General features: G+C 43.4%; 1 long non-coding RNA gene across 1 annotated transcript; it reads left to right on the top strand.

Moving 5' to 3' along the window:
- On the top strand, window positions 1-4266 carry LOC119018233. Its single transcript, XR_005074684.1, has 3 exons — window positions 1-234; window positions 2401-2405; window positions 4248-4266. It is a non-coding gene; the product is annotated as an uncharacterized LOC119018233 (long non-coding RNA).
- The last annotated feature ends 2314 nt before the right edge of the window (window positions 4267-6580 follow it).

The following is a 6580-nucleotide window of genomic DNA, read 5'->3' as shown; positions in this document are numbered from 1 at the left end:
ACCCTACTATCCCTATTCCTTCTCCCTCTCCGCTTCCTTTCCTGTCTCCCGCCCTCCATCCTTCACTCACAACCGGTGTCCGAATTGGCGTACCTCGTATACGTAATTTTGCCTCCACTATTTGTGTTTATTTTTGGGCTGTATACGGCAATTTCTAATTTAGGGCCTCTAGGGTCAAATTACGGGTTGGGGTTAGGGTTTGGGGCCGGGTATAGGGTCGGGAATTAAATTAGGGTTAGGTATAGTGGTGAAGTACTCAGAGTCTCTCCCTATGTTGACCAACGACAACATAGTTTGGGGTAGAGAGACAGAGGCAATGCACGGGCCGCCGCAAGTTAGTCCCCATCTCACCTCCCACTTGCTAGCATGACCGGTGATAGAGGAGAGAAGAACAGGTGGAGGAGTAGGAAGAGTTGGTTGAGAGGGGGAACGCCTTTAGCGAACCAGCTATGCCTAATGGCAGGACAAATCCACACCACAGTAGAGTGTGTAATGGCTCAATAAATACTGCCTGAAATATCTACAAAAAATGCTGACTAGGGCGTGTCCAGCGTCAGGTCAGAGAAAGAAAAGAAGGAGGGGTTAGGATTAGACGTGAAGGGGGGAGAGGTTGAGGTTAGGATAACCGACTGGTGTGGCCATATGAACAACCAAGCAGACCGGCAAAACACAGAAAGAAATCACAGGAAGGTCAAAGGGGAAGACAGCATTAGGGACAGTTGCAGTCTGCAAAAGAAAAGTCATTAGATATTATTGATTGCAAAGTGAGTAGAGACAGTGCTTGTGGAATCATCATGACAGTATGCGGCACAAGTGGAAGCATCCCCATAATGCCGATGACCACCGCCCGCCACCCTGAAGGGAACAGGAAGAGCCCCCCGACATCACGACAGACGCATCCACCTGTTGTCTGAATTTAAGGGAACGTGGGTCAATATATCGTCCCGCGATGCCCCAAGGGCGAAAAACCTGGTAGGAATTTCGATTGATGATGTGCAAAGTCAGTTCTCACAGGAAATATATTTGTATATCTTCGTGAGTTTTGCCTCATTAAACGTTGTAGCTTGCTAAGTGAGTGGAGACAGTGGCAGAGATGTCATCGTCTGAACATGACAGCAGTCCTCTCCATGTGGTCCGCACCAGTGGAGACTGACTGCTGCAGTGGAAGTCTCCCCTGTCACTATATCCTCCCTCCCCATGTGGTCCGCACCAGTGGAGAGCGAAAGCTACAGTGGGAGGAGCCTGTAAGGCACAAGTGGAGTCCTCTGAACAGCGCAGGAGATCACTGCAAGTCATCCGCAGCAAGCTGCCACCAGCCGACCAGGCACCCCTGTTAAACCTGAATCCCCCCCGTCGGCAAAGACACCGGGGGAGCACACGGCCACACCAGAAGGTGCAGCAGCATGCGTCCGGCGTGCAGAGCCCCAGGAGGGAATGTGGTGGGGCGCAAGGAAGAGCCCGATGACAACCGAAGGGAGCAGGAGTGCTCCCCCGACACCATGACAGACCTCTCCACCTGCTGTCTGAATTTAAGGGAATGTGGGCCAGTATGTCGTCCCGCGATGCCCCAGATGCGAAAAACCATGAGGGAATTTCGAGTGATGACCTGCCAAGTCTGTGCTCACTGGGACACATCCTCAGTTGTGTGCCTTAGGATCATCGAGTGTTTCGACCCGTTACCACAAGACACTCTCCCCCAAGGAAGGTCCAGCCAAAGATGTACGGTCTTTGGTGTGTGTCCCTCCTATGCTGCTCTACACTGGCCACTTGTATTTTAAAGGCTTGTGTTTTTAGAGAAATAGATTCTTAAAAATAATGTTGAGCGCCTATTTTGAGACAATTACAATAAACTAAAGCCTTAATTTGGGGGGGCTCCCAAATGCAACCAGCCAAGTTTCATTGTTACTCACCCAGAATGTCCCGTAGCATCCCCTTCAAACGCACACAACACAGCTGTTGCGAAGCAGGCAGGACCAGAGAGCCAGCTCCATCCCAGCCCCAAAGTCCACCCCAGCAATGTCCAGGAGAAAGCCCGCCAGAGCAGAGCTCTCCCGGCCACCACAGAGGATCGGAAGACCTGGTGTCAGGCTGTGGCCACCGGAGGGCGCCATTTGTGAAAAGTAAACTGTCAAAATAAAAGAAGCCCTAAAAGAGCTGCCATATATCAGTACATCCATACCCACACTCACAGTCAGAACCAGTGTCACGCTGTGGCCACAAGGGGGCATCAGCAGCGAAAATTGACAATTTAGACAATTCAATTGTGGACAATACTCTATAATTCCTATCCCTGCTTGGGGGGCTGATGCAGGTGAAATGGTCATAGATTAGGGTTAGGCACAGGGAAGGAAGTGGTTAAGGTCAGGGCTCAGGAACAGGGCTGGGCATATACTAGAAAAGAAAATGTCAGAAAAGATAGGTGGTTGGGATTAGGCATTAGGGTTGGGTTTAGGGATTAGGGTTGGGTTAGGGGGGGGGGGGGGTTAGGTATAGTGGTGAAGTACTCAGAGTCTCTCCCTATGTTGACCAACGACAACATAGTTTGGGGTAGAGAGACAGAGGAATGCACGGGCCGCCGCAAGTTAGTCCCCATCTCACCTCCCACTTGCTAGCATGACCGGTGATAGAGGAGAGAAGAACAGGTGGAGGAAGAGGAAGAGTTGGTTGAGAGGGGGAACGCCTTTAGCGAACCAGCTATGCCTAATGGCAGGACAAATCCACACCACAGTAGAGTGTGTAATGGCTCAATAAATACTGCCTGAAATATCTACAAAAAATGCTGACTAGGGCGTGTCCAGCGTCAGGTCAGAGAAAGAAAAGAAGGAGGGGTTAGGATTAGACGTGAAGGGGGGAGAGGTTGAGGTTAGGATAACCGACTGGTGTGGCCATATGAACAACCAAGCAGACCGGCAAAACACATAAAGAAATCACAGGAAGGTCAAAGGGGAAGACAGCATTAGGGACAGTTGCAGTCTGCAAAAGAAAAGTCATTAGATATTATTGATTGCAAAGTGAGTAGAGACAGTGCTTGTGGAATCATCATGACAGTATGCGGCACAAGTGGAAGCATCCCCATAATGCCGATGACCACCGCCCGCCACCCTGAAGGGAACAGGAAGAGCCCCCCGACATCACGACAGACGCATCCACCTGTTGTCTGAATTTAAGGGAACGTGGGTCAATATATCGTCCCGCGATGCCCCAAGGGCGAAAAACCTGGTAGGAATTTCGATTGATGATGTGCAGGGTTAGGTTGAGGAAGAATGGGCACCACCGAGGTGGTCGCCCAGAAATGCACGGTCCTTCACATGTCTGGCCGGCCCCCTCTCCCATCCTCTCTTATTTGAGTTATCGTCGCGGTGTATTTAATTAATAATATTTATAATTTCTAGTTGAGTTATATATATTTTAAATTAAAGTTTATATCAAGTATTATTTTACACCGCTTATTTTGTTTTTTTGTTGTTTTTATTTTTCCATTTTTTTGGTTCTTTTGTTTTTTTTTATCTTTTTTAGTTTGGCGTTCTATTGTTTTTTCTAATTCCCACCCATATTTGTTTTGTTTAACCTTCTTGTTTTAATTGTAGGAGGCTCGCGCGACGTTTCGTCTCTATTCGGACTTCTTCAGGCTATGGCCATCCTACAAGTATCCCTAATGTTGGGGAGATGTTGCTCCTCCAATGTCTTCTGCCAAACTGATCTCTGCTCTCTGTCTCCCTTTTATACTCCCCCCTGATTTCTCCATTTCAACCATTTTACTTTGCCCATTAATTTACTTTTACTTCTGTTTTCACTTACTTGTGTTCCACATAATTTGTTTTTAACTTAATTATTTAACTTATTTGTTTTTAAATATTTATCTTGTAACCTATTTGTTTTTAATAAATTTAACGTATTTGTTATATCTTATTATTTATTGACTGTTGTTTATAATATGTTATATTTAACTTGTTTTAAACCCAATAAATACTATTCCCCTATGAATTTTGTTCGTCCAATTATATTTATTCTAATTAATTTATCCCATTCTCCCTAGTCCTCTTCCTTCTCCGTTTCCTTTCCTCTCTCCCGTCCTCCATCCTTCACCCACAACCGGTGTCCAGATTCGCGTACCTCGTATATTACACGCCTTATTTGGGTTGTTTGTGGCTATACGGAACTTTTAATTTAGGGCCTCTAGGGTCAACTTACGGGTTGGGGTTAGGGTTTGTGGTCGGTGTCAGGGTGGGGAACCAAATTAGGACAAGTCCTGGGGGTTGGGGTATGCCACAACTGGGGCTATCAATTTTAATTAGGGGTACGGTTGGGTTTAGGGCCAGATTCCAATTGGTTGGGGTTAGAGTAAGGGACAGGGCTACCTTAGCTTAGGCTTAACAATGTGAGAGGAGTACCGACCAACCCATGGAGGCACTGGTTAGGGTTAGGGTTAGGGGTTAGGGTTAGGGTTAGGGTTAGGGTTAGGTGAGGGGAAAAAATACCGGGGTCCACCAAAGTGGCCCGGAAAATGCACGGTCCAACTGCTGTGGACTGACCCACCCCCCTGTCCCCATTAGCTTTAAGTTATCTTAGTTTTATTATAGTTAGTTTCATTAATTTTTAGTGTATTTATTTATTGCTATAGTTAGTTTAAGTTATTATCCTTTAGTTGGTTTCGCCTTTGTTATATAAAGTATAATTGTTTTGTAGCCTTTGTTATATCAAGTATGTATTTCTTTTTTGTCTTTTTTATTTTTTTCTATTTTTTTGTATTTTTTGTGTTTTTGTTGTTTGGCTTATTGTTTAGATTAATCTTTGTTTATTTTTTGTGTCCCTGCAGGTGGCGACGTTTCGACCCTATTCGGGTCTTCATCAGGCCCAGAGACACAAGGTAAGTATTTGTTTTTTATGAGGAGATGTTGACCCTTCGAGTTATAATGCCAAACTGATTTCTTTCTTCCCTGTTTCCCTTTTTATACCCTGTTTTTTTAGGTTAAGTTTTTAGAAATGAATTTGTCTATGTCTTATTTAACCTTAAAGTAATTGTTTTTCGCCCCCTCTTTTTTCTTAAAATTATGTTGTTTTACCCAATTCCCCATTGCCACCAATTTTATACATATCTAAATTTAGTAATTTATTAATTTATTTAATTTTAATAATAGTGTTTTTTTTATAAAATATGTATTAATTACCCTTCTTCCCTTTTATTCCCTCTCCTTTCCAATTCCCTCATGTTTTAAATCCTCCTTCCCCTTCTCCAATTGTTTTTCTATTACCCATTTATTAATTAATTAATTTAGTTATTAATCCTTATTTCCTTAAAGCCATTTCCTTCCATCCTTCCATCAACTCATCCTATACCTGTCACCATAGGTCCTCAGTGGGCATATTTTGGCTCTTTTGGCCTCTTCCACTGGCATAAATTTGGGTTGTCCAGGCAGGGTTTGGGGGACTGGGGTTTAGGTTAGAATGGGTTAGGGGTTAGGATTAATTTGCCTCAAATCGGGCTAGGGGGTTGGGATTAGGGCCATGTTTAGGGTTGGTTGAGGTTAGGGGCAAGCGGCAGGGCTGGGGCCTAGGATAATTGGGACTCCAAATTGGGATTAGGCTAGGGCATAGTGGGATGGGATAGGCTAGACTTTGCAGTGGGGGGGAGGGAGGAGAGCCAGCCGACAGGGGCACTGGCTGGTTAGGTGAGGGGAAAAAATACCGGGGTCCACCAAAGTGGCCCGGAAAATGCACGGTCCAACTGCTGTGGACTGACCCACCCCCCTGTCCCCATTAGCTTTAAGTTATCTTAGTTTTATTATAGTTAGTTTCATTAATTTTTAGTGTATTTATTTATTGCTATAGTTAGTTTAAGTTATTATCCTTTAGTTGGTTTCGCCTTTGTTATATAAAGTATAATTGTTTTGTAGCCTTTGTTATATCAAGTATGTATTTCTTTTTTGTCTTTTTTATTTTTTTCTATTTTTTTGTATTTTTTGTGTTTTTGTTGTTTGGCTTATTGTTTAGATTAATCTTTGTTTATTTTTTGTGTCCCTGCAGGTGGCGACGTTTCGACCCTATTCGGGTCTTCATCAGGCCCAGAGACACAAGGTAAGTATTTGTTTTTTATGAGGAGATGTTGACCCTTCGAGTTATAATGCCAAACTGATTTCTTTCTTCCCTGTTTCCCTTTTTATACCCTGTTTTTTTAGGTTAAGTTTTTAGAAATGAATTTGTCTATGTCTTATTTAACCTTAAAGTAATTGTTTTTCGCCCCCTCTTTTTTCTTAAAATTATGTTGTTTTACCCAATTCCCCATTGCCACCAATTTTATACATATCTAAATTTAGTAATTTATTAATTTATTTAATTTTAATAATAGTGTTTTTTTATAAAATATGTATTAATTACCCTTCTTCCCTTTTATTCCCTCTCCTTTCCAATTCCCTCATGTTTTAAATCCTCCTTCCCCTTCTCCAATTGTTTTTCTATTACCCATTTATTAATTAATTAATTTAGTTATTAATCCTTATTACCTTAAAGCCATTTCCTTCCATCCTTCCATCAACTCATCCTATACCTGTCACCATAGGTCCTCAGTGGGCATATTTTGGCT

This window comes from Acanthopagrus latus, chromosome 4 (genome assembly GCF_904848185.1).
Source record: "Acanthopagrus latus isolate v.2019 chromosome 4, fAcaLat1.1, whole genome shotgun sequence".
NCBI lineage: Eukaryota > Metazoa > Chordata > Actinopteri > Spariformes > Sparidae > Acanthopagrus > Acanthopagrus latus.
This window is presented reverse-complemented; position numbering and strand designations above follow the sequence as displayed.